The 24265-nt window shown below is 37.5% G+C and overlaps 1 pseudogene; it reads left to right on the top strand.

Moving 5' to 3' along the window:
- The first annotated feature begins 2446 nt into the window (after nt 1-2446).
- Nucleotides 2447-4572, top strand: LOC127681644 (GTPase NRas-like; annotated as a pseudogene).
- Nucleotides 4573-24265: the final 19693 nt, after the last annotated feature.

Genomic DNA, 24265 nt, shown 5'->3' with positions numbered 1-24265 from the left:
TGACAAATGCAGTGAACGTGACAAATGTTTTACTGACAAAGGCAGTCTTAGACTTCATCATAGAACTCATACAGGAGAGAAACCTTAGAAATGCACTGAATGTGACAAAGGCTTTAAGTACAAAGATAGTATGCGACATCATCAGCGAATTCATACAGGAGAGAAACCTTACAAAGGCAGTGAAAATGACAAATGTTTTACCCAAAAATAGAATCTTCAAAGTTATCAGCTTAGTCATACAGGAGAAAACCTTTACAAATGCAGTGAATGTGACAAAAGCTTTTCCTACAAATGCATTCTTGATTTCCATCAGAGAATTCATACAGAAGAGATACCTTAAAAATTCAAGGGAGGTGACAAATGCTTTTAAGTACAAAGTTAGTCTGCAATATCATCAGCAAATTCATACAAGAGAATAACCTTACAAATGCAGTGAATGTAACAAATGCTTTACTGACAAAGGCAGACTTAGAATTCATCATAGAACTTATACAGGAGTGAAATCTTCGCAAATAATGCTCTATGCTACAGAGTTATTATAAGTATGCAAAACTTGTGGAAAACATTCATGCCATGTTCAAAACTTAATTAATGTGAACTATTTTTGTGGGAAAATACTCTGAGAATGTGACAATATAGGAACGTTTTACTTGTTTACCTTCAAATACTATAAGATAAAACCAAGTAGGGAAGCCAGAAGAATATAGTATTTTTGGACACTTTCCTTGCAACTGAAATAAATAATTCAAAAGGAAACCTTATTAAGGTATGTAATACACCATTCAAACTGTTTAATAATACTGACAGAATTCTTTATATTTAATTCATCAAAAGAAATTCAGACAAATTAACCTTACAAAGGAGGACTTGATACACTGAGCCACTAAAATAGGTTGTGTTTATCCTATCTAGATGCCTACAATGTGTAGCAATGATGGTGCATGCCTTTAATTACATCACTTTGGGGACAGAGGCTGGCAGATTTCTGAGTTTCAGGATAGCCTGGTCTATACAGAGAAACCTTGTATCAAAACAATGAACAAACAAACAAACAAAAAAAAAAAACAAAAAGAAAAAAAAAAAAGATGCCTACAGATTTTCTTGGAGTATCCAGTATTCATTATCTGTCAAATGCTGGTTTCAAGTTTCAGGATAACATCTGATTATGAGTTCCATGTGCTCTTGTCTACAAGTTCTTCCTCATTGTCCCCTAAGTATATCCAAAAAAGCTCATTGATTAAGCCAGTTTGACTTTTTTTATTTTATTTTATTTTCAGTTTTCACTTGGGATGCTTTGATGAATATATATGCTGTGTCTCACCAGGAAATGTCTCTCGTGAAACATATGAGATAGCATTAAAATTTTCTGCGCACTTGTAACATGAACTTAATACTAGAGATTTTCAATGTGTGGATAACAACTCCTTTCTAGGGTGAAATGACTTTGTCACAGGGGTTGATTAAGAGCCAATGAAAACATACATTTCCAAAGGTCTGAGTCCAAAGGACTGAGAAATCAATCATTTCACTCTTGGTGAGTTTGCCCACATGAAAATAATTTGGACTGTATGTTAATTTTATAAACTAGCAAACACTAGGAAAAGTTTAGGAAATTTGGAAACTGATTTGGAAATAATGATTTGTGCTAACTAAAATAGTAAGATTTTGTTCCATGAACCAAGCTTACTGCCAGAGTACTACTAGGTTAATGTAATAAGCCTTGAAACAGACAAAATGGAGAGAATGTTAGAACCTCAACAATTAGTCTTCTCTCTTTCATAAATTCATAGAAATATGAGAGAAAAGTCTACCAAACAATAAATAAAAACATAACTTTGTCATTTTCGGGGATAAACATCCATATTGTGCTATGTAACTTCATGTATCTAAACTCTTTAATAGCATTTGATTGATGTAAATTCCAATAAAAATCAGAATATTGGCTCATACTACAGATCATTTTAGTTGCATGTCTTGTGCGTTAAGACTCCAATACAAGAAATCTATTAGATTTCCTTATTTTTCTTAAGCCATTTCCAGAATGCTAATATTTTACACATCACACATTGTACATCCTGAAATATTACTCAACAACTTATCAATGTATTGTCTTCTGTCACAGACCAATCCAGCCAGGTATAGGGGTCTCTGGGATGAGTTTTCACACATAGTTTAGAAATAATAAACATCCTGGAAAAACATTTGTAAGTACTGAAAATAGGCAAAAGTCTTTACTTCAAGCAAAAGCATTAAAATAGAATATTTATACAAATTTCCCGAAGGCTCAGTAAATTAGGATCTTAGAAATTGTAACTGAGGCCAGAAGGGCCCCTCCCAGGTTGGGGCAGTTCATGGCGATTTGAGGGTCTCCAACAGCTTTTCAAGTTGAAGTCCAAAAGCCTCCTGAGTCAGGGTCTGTGGAGTTTGAGGGGTTTGCTACTGTGAAATGACTGAGTACAAACTGGTGGTAGTTGGAGCAGGTGGTGTTGGGAAAAGTGCTCTGTTTATCCAGCTAAACCAGAGCCATTCTATGGATCAATATGATCCCACCATAGAGGACGACTCTTAGTGAAAACAAGTGGTGATTGAGAGTGAGATCTGTATGCTGGACACAGCTGGAAAAGAGGCCTACAGCAACAAAAGCTACCAATACATGAGGACAGGCAAAGGGTTCCTCTGTGTATTTGCCACCAATAATAGCAAATCATTTGCAGATATTAACCTCTACAGAGAGCAAATTAAGTGCGTGAAAGACTCTGATGATGTCCCCATGGTGCTGGTAGAGAACAGTTGTGACTTGCCAAAAAAGAACAATTGACACAAAGCAAGCCCACAAGCCAGCCAAGAGTTATGGAATTCCATTCATTTAAACCTCAGCCAAAATCCAATAGGGTGTGGAAGATGCCTTTTACCTGCTTATAAAGGAGATACACCAGAAGAGAATGAAAAATCTCAGTAGTGGTGACGATGCCAGTCAAGGTTTTGTGGACTGCCCTGTGTGGTGATGTAGTAAGACCCTTTGAATGTTCTGTCATCAGAAAAGAGACACTTTCAAGCTGCACTGATGACCTGGTTCTGACATCCCTGGAGGAGATGTGTTCCTGCTGCTCTCTGCATCTCAGTGACACTCCTGCTTCCCTGACTCAGTGACTGAGCACAGCCATCTAACCTGAGACCTGTAACCGTAACTACCTACTTTCTTAGCTGCCTGACCAGAAAAATGGACCTGTTTCTCCCCAGTGGTTCTCTACCCTGGGTTTCCCCTAGAAACAAACACACCTGCGAGCTGGCTTTGTCCTCTGAAAAACAGTTTACATTGATGCAGAGAATCAAACTGTAGACATGCAATTCTGTTGACAACAGTTTCTTAAGCTCTAAGGTAACAACTGATGGTGACTTACTTCCCCCTGCCCCCAACTGCTGAACTTAGCCTTGCCTTGTTAGTTAAGGGAAAATATCATAAATTACTCTCTAAGAATAAAACTGTTGTTGCTGATTGATTTGTAGTGTGATTAGCTATGTTCTATGAACTGGTATCTGCACTGTATTCATAATGTACACATGAATACTCTCAAGTGCATGCTATTAAATCCAACATTCACAACAAAGTGCCTTGTTCCTAGAAGTGCTCTGTAGGCTTCTTTTACAGTTTGTAATTGGAACAGATGTTTCAAGAACTATTGTATAGGAAAGTGGCTGTGAGCCATCTACCTTTGAGGGAAAGGTATATCTGCCTGATGGCAGATGTTTTGTGTATGTACATGAAGAAAGTTGCCCTATTTGGGATTCTCCCAGGAGAAAGATAGAACTGAAACAATTATGAGTAATTTAATTTAACTCTAGCTAATCTTTATTTGGTAGGCACCACCCACCAATATTTGTAATTTCTTCTAGCTTACTGATAATTTAATAATCAATGTGCTTCCATTATAATAAATTGCTTCATACCAGGAAGTCCTCCATTTATTGTTAGTCAGATACTGTAAAAATTCACATGTTATTACTTTATAGCTGAGATAAATGATTCTTCAAACATTAAATATAGTTATTAACAGGCAGGTTATATCTTTACTGCATAATTTCTTCATGATATCTCTCTCTCCGGTTCCCTTCTCATCACCCCTCTTCTCTCAGTCTAGAGCAGTTTGAGCATCCTATAGGGGCTTGAATAATTATCTCAGTTGAATAAACCATGGTGCTAATGGACCAGGTCATGGTTTCAAAACTTGAACAAGTCAGTACCATAATAGAAAACAGTTCATCCATATTTGCTCCCTGCCTATTACTCCTGCTTATAGACTTTTGCCTGATGCCTCCTGTTAGCACTATAAGGATAAAGTTTAGTGTGTTTCTATACCAGGACTGGAGACACCTGGTGAGCTGTGGGTTAAGCAGAGATGTTGTTACATTTTCAGACTCTTACTTTTAGCCACATATAAACTGAAGCCAGAGTCTATACCTCTATCTTTCCTCTCAGTAGATTAGTGTTCTTTTATCTATATAGCTTTTGAAAAGTATTTAAAACGTGTCTATAAGTTAGTCTGCCAACTAACCAAAGCTGATGTGTTTGTTCAAATAAAGAGGTATCCTTTTCTACTTGAGAAAGAATGTAAAATGGCATTAATTGTTGTCATGTAGAGGCTTGGTATTTGTGGCAATGCCCTGATATTTCATTGGTGGGTTTTGTTTGTCATGTGATACTTAAGATATAACTCAGCTCAGTAATTCTAATGAAAACATAAATTGAAAACCTTGATTCAACAAAAGAAAATGTAACATGTTATATTGAACACATCCATACATGATATAATTTCCTCCTTGCATAAAATATTAAAAGAAATGGTGTAACTTGTGAGAGAATACTGAGTGATAACATTGTTTTCAGTTTGTGAAACATGATGATGTGTTTGTGGTAACATGATATGTTTAGCAGAATCTTTAGTACACCAGAGCCCTGCTTTAAATTGATTATGTCTAATTGCTGTCAATTGGAGTGTCAGGGATGTTGAAAGCTCACCCACCAGGCAAGTGAAAGTTAGGTGTCTGGAATAGACCTTTACAATCTGGAAACTGCAACCAATTGGGAAGTTTCTGGAGATTCCAGTTATACAAGTTCACTGGATCTAGGACCCACTACTTGATGATTTATTATTGTAATAATGAGATAATTATTTCAAATGTGCAGAGATTTCATGTGCTATGGTAAAATTTCAAATTGTAGACAATAAAAACAAAGCTCAACTTCTACCCCTAGCACAATATTATTGTCTTCATTCTATAACCAGTTACGCACATAATTCTTGTCTATGGTACAGCAAGCATATGGTGATGGTGGACAGAATAGATCCAGGTAGATTCACCATTGGAGTTATGTGGAAGAGGACACATGAAGAGTTTGAAAAGTGAAAATCATTTGCTTAGTGAAAATCACCATATCACATTTGAAGAGCAAGGAATCAGAGGCTCTAGATTTGGAACGTACAGTATCTGTGGAAGAGCATTGTAAGGACCACACTATCTGCCATACTACAGGGGCCTCAAGGGCTTTCCTAGAGCAACTTCCAGTTCATTTTTTGTAACCCAGCACAACTAAGACAGTACCATGCAGGCAAAGGAAACTTCTCTTCAGCTTCAGGACACCTTGTGAAACAGTGTGAGGATGGGTAAAAGTCCTTACTTTATTGAAACTGGTATTCTGAAGGCACAACCCAGAAAAGGAACTGAGAACCTGAAGGAAGGAGACATCAGAAACCTTTTCCTGAAGATTCTGAAAACACCATGTAGTGTAATGGGGGGGGGGGGGGGCACTGCCTTTATCTCACAACAGTAGAAATATTCCCTTGATCTTCATTTCCTACACATTTAGGCAAGAAAAATGTATCAGTCTCCCCAGTAGTGGGTGGAACTGCATTGAAGAAGCCATGAGAACACTGACCCTCAAATCCTAAAGTCCATATCTTAACTGTGTTGGTAATCTACTGAATATGTGTGACTCGTTCTGATATTTTCATTTACCATATTGTCACCAGGATATTTACATAATGGTTTGTAAGTGGATGTTCTTGTGCGTTGTTTGTAAACATGCTTATATTTGCTTGGTGGCAGGTACAAAGCTGTTATATAGTTCACATCAATCTATGGTTTCTAACCCCCCTGTTTCATCACTGTCCTAGTAAACATAGTGGACTTTGCTGTTGGAGATTTGCCATTCCCAGTGAGCTTTTTAGATCTTAGTTCCCTAAAGATCACTAGAATTTTGATGGAATGTGAAGCTATATTTAAGTCTTTAAAAAAAAATGGCTGTCTTTAATGTTATGACTGTATAAACATAGATTAAGCTAGGAAACACTTCATAATGACTTCCCATCTGAAATATATGAACTGTCAGCTGTAAATATGATATCTTAAATTCAGATATGTGTTCTCATGTACTAACTTATTAATTAACCTTAGAATCTGTAAAAACACTTTATATCTACATGCTGTAAGATGATTTTAGGCCACAATGTTTTTCTAGTTTGAAAATGAAATATACATTAAGATAACTATAGAGATCAACATTTACATAATCCTGAAACTATGAGAACAATTCTGTGTCTTTTTCTCCATTCAAAATAGTTCATTGTTCCTATACATGCATGTCTAAGGTGGTCTACTGATGATAGCTTTTGATTTGTTGTCTTGAAAAACCATCTTTTTCCTCTATCACTCAGAAGTCACCTAGTATACAATGTGAGGTCTTCAGAGTCATCTACCTGACTCTGCCTTTCAGTACTGGGATTACATTAGTGTAAGAACACATCTGGTTCAGACACTCACCTTTCTAGGTGACTTTCCAGATTTCTTAACAGTCAACTCAAGAGGATGGTCATTACCAAGAGCCTCTTCAGCTGGCTTTGAACTGAGATCGGAAGTTTCAGAACTGTAAGCATGTGGAATTTTTCTTTTATTTCTTAGTTCTTGTGTTTTCAGAAAAAAACACCATGCAATTTGGTGAGCATTGTATAAATGAATGTTAGATCTCACAGAGAAAAATGAGATCCTTAGAAATTTAGAAAATATTGCACAAGCCTTTGCCTATTCTTCATGTTTTTTTTTTTTTTTTGTCTATTCGATATATTTTTATTTACATTTCTAATGATATCCCCTTTCCGGGATCCCCCCTCCCTGAAAGTCCCATAAGCCCTCTCCCCTCCCCATGTTCCCCAATCACCCCCTTCCTGTTTCCCTATCCTGGTATTCCCCTACACTCCTGCACTGAGCCTTTCCAGGACCAGGGACTTTTCCTTTCTTCTTGAGCATCATATGATATGTGAATTTTTTCTTGGGTATTCTGAGCTTCTGGGCTAATATCTATCTGCCCAACACTGAATGCATACCATGTGTGTTCTTTTGTGATTGAGTTGCCTCACTCACGATAGCATTCCCCAGTTCTACCTACTTGCCTAAGAATTTCATGGATTCATTGTTTTTAATAGCTGACTTCCATAGTGTAAAATGCCACATTTTTTGTATCCATTAAGATCTTTACCAACCCTATATCTGACAGAGTGCTAATATCCAAGATAAACAAGGAACTCAAGAAGGTAGACTCCAAAGAGCCAAATAACCCTATTTAAAAATGGGGTACAGAGCTAAACAAAGCATTTTCACTTGAGGAATATCGAATGGCTGAGAAGCACCTAAATAAATATTCAACATCCTTAGTCATCAGGGAAATACAAATCAAAACAACCCTAAGATTTCACCTCACTCCAGTCAGAATGGCTAAGATCAAAAATTCAGGAGAAAGCATGTGCTGGCGAGGATGTGAAGAAAGAACACTCCTCCACTGCTGGTGGGGTTGCAAGCTGATACAAGCACTATGGATGTCAGTCTGGCGGTTGCTCAGAACACAGGGCATGATACTACTGGAGGACCCTGCTATACCTCTCCTGGGCATATACCCAGAGGATTCCCCATCATGTAATAAGGACACATCCTCCACTGAGTTCATAGCAGCCCTATTTTTAATAGCCGGAAACTGGAAAGAATTCAGATAACCTTCATGTTGTTTCTTACTGGACGTATACTTCATCCTTCATATTTTTTTCCTTGGAAATTTTAGGAACTCAGTGCCTTACACTCATCCAAATTATTTAATCCTATTTTCACCTTTATTTTAATGACCTCTGATTAAAAGTGTTGGGTCTCAAGTTATTCTAACTAAAACTGTTCCACAAAGATTTTTTTCTAATCTGAAACTGCATGTGAGCCGTGGAATTTTATGTAAAAATTGTCTATGTTTGTTTCCCTTTTTTCAATTGAGCACAGCACTTTTAGAGGAGTTGAGCTACTTTGGTAGAATATATTTCTCTTGTGGAAGGCTCACTGATAAGAATGACTTTTTCTTTTTATTTCTTTTTTTTTTTTTTTTTTTTTTTTTTTTTTTTTTTTTTTTGAGACAGGGTTTCTCTGTGTAGTTCTGGCTGTCCTGGAACTCTGTAGACCAGGCTGGCCTCGAACTCAGAAATCTGCCTGCCTCTGCCTCCCAGAGTGCTGGGATTACAGGCGTGCACCACCACCACCCAGCATGACTTTTTCAACTGAGAAGCAAACAAAGATGCTTGTCAGGTGCTGTGAAAGCAGACAATTACAGGTAATTTAAAGGTTTGAGATAGGGATGATCAGTCTTTCAGGAGCCTGGGAAGGAAATGGGCACATTCTCTTGTAGGCTGTTGTGAGGGTATACCAGTTTATAGAGGTGCTTTTACTTTTTACTTATTCATTTTGGTGGTGGTAGGGGGGGAGATTTAAATAGGATATCTGTTCAATTCCCAAAATACAGGGTATCTGATATCCAACCTTATTGTCAGTTTTGGACATCTGATGCCTTTTTTTGAGTGCAGTTGGCAACAGACATAGAGAGTACATACATATTCTCTGTAAACATATAAGCTTCTGCTAATATAAAAACAATAGCTATTGAGAAATAATGGAAACAAATATGGTACAAGTTTGTTTTCCACATTCTGTCTTTGTATACTTGATTCTGTAAGAATCTAATTTACATAATCTCAAGATTTTCCTAATGTTCATGTGATGGACTTTCTGTGTAAGAAGTAATATTAGGAAAATTTTACTTTACTGAACTGTGCATATCAGTGTTGATGTTACCATACTATGCTTATCTCTTTGTGCCTTAGTAACAGCATTAAACAATTTTTGTTATGATTGTAGCACATTGTAACATCAGGAAAATTCATGTTTCCTGAAATTTTTTATCTTAAAGACAGACGGTTCTTCAGTCAATACACATTTTTTGTTCCATTTTTCCATTTCAAGAATGACTTTGATAAAAAATTGTTTGGTATCTGCACAAACTTGTAAAATGTCTCAATTGTCTTTTTAGTTATATCTTCTGTTTTATTCTTCAGACAATAGTCAATAATTTCCCCTATTCTATTTTAAATATTCATTTTTATTCCACTCTGGATGATTTTGAACTCGACTTTCTTAAAATTACATTTCATTTTAGCATTCCTTTTTATATTTTGCCAATATGGTTCATTCCTGCTGAAACAAAATTTTTACCATCTCTACATAATAAAAATCTTCCTTTTCAGTTGTGCACCATGGTCAGAGAGAACATTCTATTGGTAGAATATGCTTGTGTGAAGGAGGCTTACTGATTTCATTGCGTCAACTTTGGATCCAGCCACTTTATTAAAATGTTTATGAACTATTATTTTCTGGTAGAAATTGTGGGTGCACACATGTATACTGTCATATCATCTGAAAATTGTGATACTTTGACTTCTTTCCTATTTATATTCTCTTCATCTCATTTAGCTGTATCTAGAACTTTAAGTATATTGAAGATATATTGGAAGAGTAACCTACCTTATCTTGTACCTGATTTTAGTGGAAGTGCTTTAAATTTCTTGTCATTTAATTTAGTATTTGGTATTGGTTTGCTGTATTTATATTGTGTTTAGATATGAGCACTGTATCCCTTCTGTCTCCAAGACTTATCAGAAAGGGGTGCTTCTTTCTCAAAATATTTTTGGCATGCAGTGAGATATTTATGTGGAGTATTCCTTTTCTTTTTAAATCTTATATTATTGGGATGGCTTTTCCTTGTTGTCTACTTGACTACATTTGGAATGTACTACCATGCATAAATAAAGGGTGCATTTGTGATCCAGATCTGAGTCTCTAAGACATAGTCTTCTGACCCAGAACTTGACATTTGATGATGACAGCACCCACGCTGCCACGGAGGCCTGGGGGAATTAACAAAAAACACAGACTCGGGTCATTCTGCAAGGAGAATGCCAAAGCTTTACTGAGAGATCAGCAATATATATACTAGAGACGGGGGAAGGGAACAGGAGAAAACAATTATAGTCATAGGTCAGGCACCTGGGAAGTCCGTACCACACCAGGCAGGAAGGCAGGAATCAAGCTAAGCCATGGGATGTTTTGCTCTCAAGAAACTTGTGCAAACAGCTCAGCTGGGGGCATTGAGCCAAGCTCTATGGTTCTCAACATGATGACCCATTTTTTGATGCAGATCTTGAGGCGTGGTGGCAATGACAAGCATAGTTGTCAGGATCCATCATAGGACATGATAATGTGTCCTAGTATCATTGGACAAGCTGGTTATCTTCGTGAATTGATTTCACCTTAGACTAACTAATTTATCACGGAGCTTCAGTAGGAAGGATCCAGGATAAAATAATTTTAGGAAATGTTCCTGCTATTACTGTGCTTTTTCTGTTACTATTAAACAAATATAACAGTCACTAAGGTCAACCATTCTTTTAATATCAGTACTGTTTACTAGTATTCTTAGTTTTGGCCTTTGATCCTCTATAGAAGTTGGCAAAAATAATTGGTTTTGTCCCCATTTTAGGTTTTCTGAATTGTCTATAGAATTTTCCTCAGCCTTATTATCTGGTCTCACAATATCAGATTTAGAGCAGTAGTGTTTAATTGTTCTGAGGAGAATAACTCTTCCAGCTTGACTCTGAGACTTGCAGGAGGATCTCCTGGAAGTATTTTGGAAAGGTGTTGCCAAGTTTGTTGTTTCTCTACATTCCATAGTCACATGTCAAACTTTGCCACATCTTTGACATATTCCAGAAAGCATAGGCTTACTTTGGGGATTAATTTGGTTTTTTCCTGCAGTTTATCCTGGGATGACCTTCCATATCACAATTAAAATATTTAAAATCTTGGGCCACTTCTAGATTTCTAGTGGCACCCTCTCTGATTAATGTCATAGCAGGTGAAGAATGCCTAACATCAGTTATATCTAATCCAATCATCTATTGATGGTGACCTTGTACTCAGTGGTCTGGTTACCTCCTTGCATTCAGCATTCACATTTTCTAAATCTAAAGACTAGATTATTTTCTTTTCTTTTTGTCTGCAGGACCTGATACACTCCTTTCCAAACTTGAGGTCAACTTTTGCAAAAAGTCAGGGAAGGTTTTTTTTTTTTTTTTTCCACCTTGCATGATAGGAGGAATTGGAATGAGGAATTGGTTCAAGTGTTTTGCCTGATTCTGCACCTTTTCCCCAAGCATTTAAGGCTGCCAATAGATACAATACCATAGTTTCCTCATCATATACAGCATACACCCCTATTTCAGCAAAGCATCTTTCACCAAGTACCTGATCTTTGGAAGTCTTTATACTCTGGGCTCTATTGTGTCCTGCTATCTCCTTTGACTCTTCTCTCCATCATGAGAAACCCTGTAAATTTGATGCAGGTTCCAGTACTGCTTTTGCCATATCCTTCCATTCTTAGGGGATTATTTTTGTAATAACCCAAGAGGTCAGGATTTTTTGTACAAATGGCACATGCATTCCAAAATTAGTGACACTTTCCTTAAAATTTCTTACTTCTAACACACCCATGGGTTGCCATTCAAATTCCTGATAACCCTGTGGATGATTATAGTTTTGATATTTTTGTGGTATACTAGCATGATATACTAATGTTTGTTTTCTAATAAGCTTTGATTGGCTTTCTTTATCTTTGGTCTTTACCTGAGTATTTTCCTTAATTGAAAATTTGAATTCCTCCCTTAAGGAGGAATTCAATTCTGTGTCCACGCTTCATAGTTGTCCTTTTGTTGCTACTCCTTATACTTGAGTTCCTGTATTCTCTGTTCAAGGTTCTGCCTCCACATTTAAAATTTTTCTTTGTATTATAACTGTGATATTCCTCTGCCCATTTTATTTGATTGATTAATTTTAAAACATTATTCTAAAAGCCTTGCTTCCAATCATTATATTCTCTCTGCTGCTCAGTATGATCTGTGAACTATTGTATCTTTTGATCTAGCATCTTTTCCAGCTCCTGAGTCAGCCTTCAATCCACAGGCTGCTAAGGTTTAGATCTCTGTTTGAACTCTGTATTTGGGGGTGGGGGAGGAGCAGTGGAAGGGTTGCCAGAGCAGAGAAGGATGGTAGCCTCATTTGAAGAACATAGGGTTGCCTAAGCACCCAGTTCAATCAGGTTCTAGACTGCAACCATGGAATATTCCTTGAGGGATCCATGACCCTAAATACATATGTAGCAGAGGATGGCATTGTCTGACAGCAATGGGAGGGGATGCCCTTGGTTTCAGGGAGGTTTGAAACCTCAGTAAAAGGGAGATGCTGGAGCAGTGGAGTGGGAGAGTATGGGTGGGTGGGTGGGTGAGCACTCTCATCTAGGCAAAGGGAAAGGGGAAGGGGAGATATAGGATGGGGGTCTTGATGGAAGGGTAACCAGGAAGTGGGATATCATGGGAAGGAGGGATTGGTGCAGGGGGTAACCAGGAAGTGGGATATCATTTGAGATGTAAATGAATGGAATGATTAATTTAAAAAAAGAAAAAATGATAAAAATGAATTATAATCATAAAAATTATTTTTAAAAATTGAACTAGTTCTTTTATTTCTTCCCTAAGTTACCAATGGAGGCAGAGAGGAGGGGCCTAGGTGGGAGACAGGAGGAGCAGGAAAAAGGGGGGGGGAGCAGGATCAGTATGGGAGGGAGAGAAGAGAGCCCAGAGAGCCAGAAGAATGAATGGCAACATGGATGTGTAGGAGGCATGGATTGTAGGGAAACCTCTAGAAAGTCCTATAGAGCTGGAGTATGAGAGGATTCGTGGATGCTGCCATGCTCCTACCTTGGTAATAATGAACTGAACTTCTAAATGTGTTGTTCTTACAAGAGTTGCCTTTGTCATTTATTTGTTCACAACAGTAAAACCCTAACTAAGACAGCAAGTCTTAACTACAGAGTATGAGGAGACTGACCTATAGGGCATGTTACTCTAAACAGAAACAAACATGAAAGCAGTTGAACAGTGGGCTGAAATCCTTAATAACTGGGAAATATTGAGAATAGGAACAAGTAAGAAATCAACAGTGATGCATAAAGAAAACAAAATTTAAAGATCAATAGCAAGATAAATAATATAATTGAAAAAAATCCCCTAGGTAAACCAACTCTGTTGTGGTGGGACTGTAAGACTCTAGCATACCTTAGCTTACCAGTGACCCACTGAGGAAAGGACACAGAGCCAGGAATCCATGCAAAAATCAAGAGGAATTAATTATTCCAATGCATTGGGGTCATCCTACAACCGAATGGGAAGTGGCGACCCCCGACCCCCAGCCTTTTTGGTATTTATACAGTTTTTCAGAACAGCAGTCATTAGAATGTGAATGGCAGAACAGTGTAATTTTAAAACTGATTAGTATTTGAGAAATACAGTGGCAGGGTCTGTCTTGTGGAATGTTAGTGACCCTTTCTTTCCCAGAGGAGAGAGGTAAGGAGGAATTTTCCAAAAGGTCCTGAACTGACCCTACAGGACTTTTTATCTCAATAATTTTAGAAGTTTAATCACGTGAAAAAACAAGGTCATTGTCCAGGGGAGAAACAGACTGAAATCGAGGTGACCTGAGAACCCACAGTTTGTTTAAAACATTTTTTGTAAGTGTTTCTTTTTGTAAGAGGCTGAATAAGTTTATGTTAGCCCAAGAGCTCAAAATAAACAAGTTACAATTCACAGACCACAGGAAGCTCAAGAAGGAGGACTAAAGTGGGCTTGCTTTGTTTCCTCTGAGAAAGGGAACAAAATACTCACAGGAACAAAAAAAGGAGAGAAAATGTGGAGCAGAAACTGAAGTAAAGGCCACCTAGAGACTGCCCTACCTGGGGATTCATCCTATAAACAGTCATTAAACCTGGACACTATTGTATACAACAAGAAGTGCATACCAAAAGGAGGATGTCATGGTTGTCTCCAGAGGGGCCTTGCCATACAGATGCAGATACTAGCAACCAACCATTGGACTGGGCATGGGGTCTCAAATGGAGGAGTTGGAGGGTCATCTAGAGAAGCTGAAGTGGTTTACAGCCCTATGGGAAGAACATCAATGTTGGCCACCCAGACACCTCAGGACTCCCAGGAACTAAATCACCAACCAAGGGGTATACATGGTTCCAGCCAAAAATGTGACAGAGGAATGCCTTGTAGGGTATCAGTGGGAGGAGTAGTTCTTCCTCAGGTGAAGGCTCAATAGAAGCCTCAACAAAGGGAAATCGAAGATGGGGGCGTGGGGAGTGGGCGTGGGTCAGATGGAATTGCATATACTTTGAGGCAGGGTGTGGGAGGAGGGGTTGGGGGTTTTTGGAGAGGAAGGAATCCAGGAAAGGTTTTAGCATTTGACATGTAAATGAAGATTATATTGAATTTTAAAAAAGGCTAAAAAAGAAACTCTACTAGAATTAATATGCCTTCCCAGAGAGAAATCACTTCACAAGCAAGGAAAAGGTGAATTAAGAAAAATTGCTTTACTGACCACATGCATTCATGTCAGGCTAATTATCACAGTAGTCAGCCTAGCACAAAGTTTTCATTCAACATGTGCTCTCACTCTTAAGTCTCTTTTAGGTTCCAAACCGAGGTAATCCTTTGAACAGTTTAAATATGGACTGGAGACTGAAAGTCTTGACACTTAGGCAGATGGAATGTTTACATAGTACAGATATTGTCAGACTCATTTCTCATACCATTGCTCTAAAATAGAAGGTTATTCTACCTGGCTGATTCAGCTCAGCTGTTCAGGCTCAAACTCCTCTCCATGATGGCATTCAATCTGGCTTCTCTCAGCTTCTCGTCCATTGCTCTGCTTGGACTCATAATAACTCTGACAATATGTTTCAATCTTCTAGCTCCTTATCATTCTCTGGCTTGTTCTGTCTTCACCTGTGTCAGCTTCTCCTCACTTCAACTTGTCTCTGTAAACCTCTCCTGGGAACCTGATCCTTTACCTGCACTGTTCTCTATGAAGTAACTTCCCTTTCTTCTGTCTTTTTGGGACACTTGGGCATATCCAATTGTTCAAAATCTCTCTCTGTTTTGTCACTTTATCTAACATTAAATTAAACATCACTTTCAAACTTTGGTGCTACCTTTTACAAACTAACTTGGCATTCCTTGTGTACCAAGGACAAATATCTGTCATCCAGGCAGAAGGATTTAAGGCATGTGCTAAGGCCTGAGCCACACTAGAGCACAAACTCTGGTTTCCCTGAGTGATCAAATATCCTGCAACAGAGCTGGATTTTATTGTCAATACATTGGTCCCTTAGTGACTGCCCCAAGGCCTAGGTCCCAGGCTGTTTCTGGCTCTGCCAAGCACAATCCTGGGATGAGAATAAGCTATGTCATTCTCCTTGTGTGAGGGCCTCATGTAAATCCCTGTATGATCAGGCTAGCCCTCAAGATGATGGTATTTTTCCTTTGCAAAGAGTTGACAAGAGTGTACTTTTCTCTTCTGGCAGACTATGATTTTCTGAAGAAGAAAACGGAACCATTATAGCACAGGAGGCCTTATATATTGGGTGTGGCCCTGTATGGCCCCCTTGAGCAGTTCTTACTACCTAGAACCAGGGAGGATCCAGCACACCAACTCCAGTTCTTAAGCTCCCTGCTCCTCCCTATTGTGGGAAGTCACCCTGGGCTCAATATGTTTCTTGCTACTTCTGAGTATCCCTGAGCTCCCCTCACAGCACTCAGTAGGCACTTCACCTTCTTCCTCCTGAAATCAAGGTGGAGAGGTTGTGCATGTAATTCCAAAAATTAACTTGCATGGCTCACAACCCCAGAAACCAGTTCAGTCCCCGGAATTTTGGTATTTGTGGTTCTGTGGAAACAAGCTAGCCCAGTGGGAAAATATGGTGACCTAATTCATTTTTTATAAGCCACTGGAAAGTGGGACTGGACTCTTTGAACTGGCAAATTCTGGGGGGAAATTTTCCTGATAAAGATATTTTCCTTGGTCTACATTTAATATATAATAAATGATTACTTTATATATGGCCAACATTGTTGTTTTGCTTTTCTGGCAAAAATCACAATTAACACATCAAATCAAATTGCCAGATAAATTTACCTTAAATTTGCTCTTTAATGCAAATACTGGAGAAGTGACTTGAGCTTCCAGGGACCATGAGTGTCCAGAGGACCACTTTTTCCAATCAGACAGCTGAAGTGGGGTCCGCACAGAAACAAGTAGTCTCTAATAGAAGGTAAAATAAGCAGTTAGCCACATGATAGCTCGTGACTATCTGTATTGAGCTCAGTTGTCCACTTCTGTCCATGCATGCGTACCTGCAGACAGAATGTTGTATACATAAAATAATAAATGGCATAATTGTAAAACAAAACAAATTAAAAATGTTTGAACTTTTTGTTTATGTACCTGTGTCATGCTGTGTATGTAGCTGTGAAAGAAACACCTATTGGTGTCTATTGTCTGCCTATAGTATGAGAGTTCTAGAGATGAAACTCTCATGTTTTGTTTCAAGTGATATCATTTGACCTTATTTGGGCTCAAAAAATATTTATGGATGTGCTGGAGTGTGAGTATGCACATGCCATAGCCCAAGTGTCAATATAAGGGAGAAGTTTGAAGGAAGAATATGGGTCTCACAGACACTGAACTGAGGACATCATGCTCAACATCAACCAAATCTAGCCACTGAGACAATTCTTTGGCATTCATTTGTTTTTCTGAGAATGGGACAACTATTTAGTCCTAAGCATGAACAACCACATTCGGAAAAAAAAGTGATAACAATATATGTTTTTATTTGCAAATAAGATTTTCTAAATTATATTTTAAGCATCTTGAAATGACAATATGCTTACAATGAGAAAGAAAACAACATTTTATTGATGTAATGGCTATCCTCTTTTTGAGCATCTGTGAGAAGACTCAGTGTGAAATGTCTGTAGGGTGCACAGCTAGAAACCTGACCTAGATTAACATATGAAAAATGTCCAGTGGCTGGAGAGTTGGCTCTGCTGTTAAGAACACTTAATGCTCTTCTATATGTTATGAGTTCAATTCCCAGCAACCTCCTGGTTGCTCACAACCATCTGTAATGAGATATGGTCCCCTCTTCTTGTGTGTCTGAAGACAGGTATAGTGTACTAATTCACATTAAATAAATAAATAAATACTAAAATATAGTCCAACACAGATTGCTCAAAGTTGTGATCCAATTTGTACATATCAGTCATGACTTTAACCACTGTAATAATATCACTCACACACATACACAGATGTGCACACACACTGACACACCCCAGAAATGTTTATATTTAAATTAATTTTATTACTGTTACAGTATCTACCATCTCTATATAATTTCCTTAAAAGTCACTATTTGAAGATGCAGTGTGAAAAGATAACTAATGGGAACATAAGAAAGCAAAGATTATCTAATATTCATATTGCCATAGCCATTGAGTTATATTGTGAGATATGCAGTTGATTGCTGATTATTCTACTTCATTACATCTTATCAGAGAAGGTATTTAATATATTTGATATTCTCTTCTATTAAGAATTTTAACATTAACATTGTTAAATGTGTTGACAAAACAAGAAATCACCTTCTACCATTGTACATGCACTCAGGAGGCTGACACATGAAAATAAATATAGCTTTGCCTAATGACTGACATCCAAATCAGGCTGGATAACAAGTATTATCTCTAGGGATTTTGTGAAAATCTGAAAATAAAGCCAAGAATAATCACACACCTCCCTTTATAAATACACTTTCTTCAAAAGTATGAGTATACACAGTTTGATATTTAAATAAACAATGGAGCACATATATGATCAGAATCCATTCTATACATTGCAGTAAAAAAAATACAGATCACCAAGTGAAAATGTAAAATAAGATGACCAGGATCCAAAGGAGTATAACAATGTCCAAAAAAACTTCTGGAACTGGATTTGCCTCACATACATTAAATTATAACATATACTCCAATTATTTCAAAATACCAACTGCAACAACAGTTGGTGATCTTTTCTCTACACTTGAATGAACACGGTAAACAATATTCTTCCCTCAAAGACATGTGAAAAAGAGAAGAAGCAAGAGTCCCCCCCCCCCCACATTCCTGGAAACTGAAGACAGCTGCGATGTTTAAAGACTTTATCAAAAGATCTCATGAACAGTCTTTTTCTCTTTGTTACTCTATTTACTTGTGAATGCATTTATTCCTGTTAAGGCATTTAAAAGCCTACCTACAGAAATTTTCTCCAGCATAACTTTGGTCATGTAACAGAAACCAAGCATGTAGACTTCAAGTCAGAAAAGTCAATCCTTCCTGGTTGCTGGTATCATTTGGTAAGATTTAGGAATGGAATCAATATATCACTTGGAGTGGGCTTGAGGTTTTACATCCATCCACCATTTCTAGGCCCCAGTCTCTGCTTCATTTTTCAGGCTTGGATGTCATCTCTGAGCTTCCTGTTTTAGCTGCTAGATGTGACAATTGTTGGGATGCCACAATCTTGTTGATCCCATATCCCTCTTAACACTAAACCGAATTAAACACTTTTATTAGTTGCCATAGACATTGTGTTCCATCACTGCAAAAGAAAATTCCCTGATACTCACCCATAAAGCTTCACACTTGGATGAGTTATTTCATATAATTGAAAATAAGTCTGAAACCTAAAAGGTTTGCCTTTTTGATTAAATTACTAGGGCATTTTTCCATATGAGTTTGGAAGTACAAACAAAATCAAGATTGAGATTATAGCTGGATGTTGGTAGCCAGAGCTACACAAAGAAACCCTGTCTCAAAAAACCAAAAAAAAAAAAAAAAAAAAAAAGATCGAGATCATAAATTTTGAATAAATTGTTGACATTTATCAGACACCTTTTCTCCAGAATCAATAATTTTGTATGACTGGATATAACCATGTTACCTAAAGATATTACCAAATCTATTATAGACATTTATTCCCTTCAGTATGGGTGTTTTAGAATGCTCAATATTTCAGTAATATGGAAAATCTCAAAGAGGTTCATTGCACAATAGAGTGTGTACCCTTGTATAAATGTAGGACATCCAGCAGCTCATCCTGTCACCTGCCAGGTCAGAGGAGCTGTTGGGCTGTTAAATGAGCAGGAGCAAAACAGGGTTGTGGAACAGGGGTGCAATTTTGCTGCCACTCTCACAATTGTGTTGTGGATATTGTACATTTATCAGGAATATTGAGATGCTGTGAATTGGATTTCTGATGATATTTTAATTAATTGTATGGTTACCAGAATATTTTCTAATAAACCTCATAGATAAGTGACAGTATCTGGAATTTGTATACAGAAGGGTTGCCTTTGCAAATGCCTTTATAAAGTTCCTCAAATTTAAATTCCTTCATGCATTGTCAACTCCCCTGTTTCTCCATTTGCCATTCCATGTGACCTCTCCAGCCCATTGTTCTCAAAGAATAGCAGCCAGCAACCTGACTGCCAGTCTCCAGTAGAACAAGCAGAACCAGTTTCCAGGCTTCGGGGGAGGTGCTTAGCCTGCCTTTTTATCTGGGAAGAGATACATTAAAAAGGTTGAGACTTGAACCAGAAATCATGCCTTTTTCTACGTCTTTTCTCTTGCCACCCTGTTCTCTTCCCATCTCTCCTTCCAGAGAACCCGCCATTAGTATGTAGCTGCTGAACACTACATAATGGCACCCGAACAGGTCGATTGGACCTGGAAACAGAGAGGCCAAATGAGTATCGTTGTCGTGGGTGGAGCTCCATGCAAAAAGGAAAAAGTTTATGTATCCAGCAAGGTAAGCAACACGGTATTAATTTAGCACTAAAAATTTCATTTTTTAAAAAGGCTGTTGCTGCAGGGGTGCATAGAGATACAGGCTAGACTGAATCAGCGTATGCCCAATCCTGGTATCAGTGAGGGTGTGACAATGAAATGGAACAGGGAATTGATTTAGTTAGGCATTTTTGTCCAGAGTCTAAGAACTACACTAGGCAAGAGAAATAGGGCATAAAATAAAATAAAACAAAACAAAAACAGTAAAAAACAACAACAAAGATTCTAGATACCTGAAAGAAAAAGAGAGAAGAAAAATGGATTTAATTGCATTACAAGGGTGCTTCCCTTTCTATGTATTGCTTTCTTTGTCTCCAGCACACCATTTGTCCACATGTACATTTATGTCCTCTGCGTGTCTTTGTGTGAATGACTGTTTGTTTCATGGTAAAAATAAAAATTGGTGAAGATTTCGTCTGCTGGCGGTCTCTCGATCTGGCCACAGTTTATGCAGGGGGCTTCACACTCAACCAAGAGGCAAACATGGCTAGGGCGGAAAGCGGCTTTTTAAAGGGCCAGCAGCCTCAGAATTTGGGAGATCTCTGATTTAACTTATGAGATTCGTGAAATCGCATATTCTTGTTTTTAATTGGTCTTAGCGGTATAAGGTTTTACATATTTTGACTATAGAGTTATAAATAACAGATGCTAGTTTGGAGCCCGCAGCTCAAGGTCATAGCCATTATAAATGCCTGGCAACTTCTGGCGCGCTGGGCCTGGGTTTTCCCAGAGTTACGTTGCTTGGGAATGCAACCCAAAGCAGGTGGTGAACTCCATCTAAGGCTAAATACCGGCATGAGACTTATAGTCAGCAAATACCTTAAGGGAAAGTTAAAAAGAACTTTAAAAAATACAGTTCATATATAACCTTACCTTATGTGAGAAAAAAATGCTTTGTCTCTGCTTCAATACAAAAAGCTAGGATCTTAAATTTTTCAGTGTCTGTTGTTCATAGAATTTTTGGATTTGTTTTTTTCGAGACAGGGTTTCTCTGTATAGCCCTGGCTGTCCTGGAACTCATTCTGTAGACCAGGCTGGCCTCGAACTCAGGAATCTGCCTGCCTCTGCCTCCCAGAGTACTGGGATTATAGGCATGTGCCACCACTGCCTGGCTGTTCATACGATTTTATTACAGGCCTTTACTTAACAGTGGGCTTTTAAAATTTTTTAAGTAAATGACTTTCAGAAGTTAAAATAAATTAATTGGCTAAGACATTGCTTTAATCTTGCCACAAGAAAATTCAAGCCTCTAATATTTTTAAAATAAATGATACAAACTATTATTGATGGTTGATCTATTACATGGCAACCCCTTTTAGGCAAAATTAATAATTGTTATCCAAAGTTACAATTAGATCACGTTTGTCCTTTTGAGTTTTCCCCTGCTTCAGCACAGATACCTGACTTGGGTGCTATAGCGACTATTTTTAAGATGTTAAATATCAAGCTTTTAATAAAGCTATATACTATATATATACATATATATATAAGCTATATATATGTGTATATATATATATATATATATATATATATATATATATATATATCATGGTTTACAATTGCTTAAAATTGTTCCCTTTTTAATACTGGTAATTCTTAATTTTTAAAAATAGTTTATGCAAATGTAATTCAAATTTAAAAAGTTATATTCTTTAAATGACTGTCCTCTGGATATTTGAAAACTAATCAAAAGACAGCCATGGGTGCTGGGAGCCGAACTCTTGTATTTTATGGTTGTGAGCCTAGAGAGATGGCTCAGCCATTAAAGGCTAGGCCCTCAATCATGGTGCATGGGAGCTCAGACTCCAGCGGTGGCTCACAACAACCTATAATGAGATCTGATGCCCCCTTCTGGCATGTCTGAAGACAACTACAATATACTTACATATAATTAATCTTTAAAAAGATGCCTAGACAAAGACCGCTTAAGGCAAGGCACATAAAATTTATATCCCAGACAGACTATATATAAGTAATTGGCCATACAAAAGGTCAACATATATCATTAAAAAGGTAATGGCTTGAAAATAATTTTATACAAAAAAATGTGCACATCAAATTATAAAGACTTGTTCTTGGTGTCATCAATTTCTACCTCCACCACGTGATGGTGTTAATTCTAGAGGACTTAATTAATTATTACAGATAAATGATACTCATATTTCTAATTTAGAAAATTAAAATATTTGCATATGACTATGATTCAGTTTTGGGCTTTCTAGTTGCAACTCCTCTAGCAAAAACCACCTGGGAAGGCTACATTTGTTTTCTATAATTACATAGTTATTGCCTATGTTATGATATATGCTTAGTGTTCCAACTTGGATTGGAACAGACAATGGAACTGGCCATTTAATGAATAAAGGTTATTCATTTGAGATGTCTTTGACAATCTGATTCTTTGTTATCCTCAAAGATGAGGTAATATAATTTTTTTAAAAAAACAATATCTTCTTAAAAAAGGAAAAAGAGAGGGGAAATTGTATCCCCGTGCATATCATTTGAATTATGCTTGTGTATTTTTAAGAAAATTTTAAAATTTGGATGCCAAGGAACTCCTTGCTGAATGTATATGACATCCTATAACTAGGCATATCGATGCCTAGATGAGATGGAAGAATTCACTTACTGGCATATGACATGATCCTGACTTAATATTGGGGAAGAAGGCATGTCTATGTTTTTTCCACAGAATGCTGCAGAAGCATGCTAGCTGCCAGAGTAATTGATGTGGTACTGAAGATAATATTGACTGCGGGCTTGCTGAATGCCCAGACAATGGTCACAAAAAGGCTATACTGAATACACTTTAGTTGTCAATTGTCCCAGATTAAGTAAACTGCCTTGCTTCAAGCTTTTAGAATTTGTGGAATAGAGAAATTGGAGACTGCTAAACTAACTTCAAAAAATTAATCTAAAGGAGAAATTATAACGACTCATTCACCTATAGTAGTGTTGTGGAAAAAGTCTCCTCTTATGTGGATTCATTTGAGGGTATCTCCTAAACATAATATCCTGCCATATTATGAGGTTGTAGCCCAGATAATTGTGCTTGGAAGGAAGCAGTCACTAACTTGTTTTGGCAATGAATCAGATATCATTATTCAGCCTCTTAATGTAGATAAAGATGCTTGGCTGAAGAAGCCTGGCACAGATTGGTTGCTTGCTCAAGTAGGATTTGAAGGAACTATAGATGGCCATTATCCTCAAGATAGATTATGTTGCAGAATCTGTCCTTTCATTGGAAACCTGTGGCGCATTTAATTTTAATACGCCATCAGTATCTTTGTTTTCACTATTGCAAAACATCATTTTTGCTAGAAAAAAATCCCTTTGATTTTGGCCAAATACGAGCTCACTCCAGTCTTCCTGGTGTGTTAGCTGAAATCAATCATTGCATTGACAGAGCTCTAATAGGAGAGACTTTAGTTTTAGAACCTGTTGAATTGGCTAGACGTGATCATAATGGGTTCCACCTTTCTAGCCATACATTAAAACTCTGACATGGAATCACAGAGGAGCAAGAAAGAATGATTGTGAAACAATGCCCTAACTGCCTTACCTTATCTTGAGCTCCCCATTTAGGGGTTGATCCATATGGCCTTATGCCCAGTCATATTTGACAAATGGATGTAACTCACTATGCAGAATTTGGAAAATTAAAATTTATACATGTTTGCATTGATACTTGTTCAGGATTTCTTTTCACTTCTCTACATTTGGGAGAAGCCTCTGAAAATGTAACTGATCATTGTTCACAAGCTTTTAATACCATGGGATTACACAAAGTCATTCAGATGGACAATGGGCCAGCCTACACTGGTAATAACTTTATCTCGTTTTGTAAAGAATTTGGTATTAAACATAAAACTGAAATTCCTTACAACCCACTTGGCCAGGGAATTATTGAGCGTGCAAATTACACTCTTAAAAATTGGCTTTTTAAAAGAAAAAGGTAGAAGCTGTACCCTGCAAAATCACCCAAAGCATGCCTTGCTTTTGCTTTCTTTGTTTTGAATTTCTTGCAAACTGATGCTAAAGGTCAGTCTGAAGCAGATTGCCATTGG

This window comes from Apodemus sylvaticus, chromosome 3, assembly GCF_947179515.1.
Source record: "Apodemus sylvaticus chromosome 3, mApoSyl1.1, whole genome shotgun sequence".
NCBI classification, from domain to species: Eukaryota; Metazoa; Chordata; class Mammalia; order Rodentia; family Muridae; genus Apodemus; species Apodemus sylvaticus.
The sequence above is the reverse complement of the archived record's forward strand: the minus strand, read 5'-3'. Positions and strand labels throughout refer to the sequence as shown.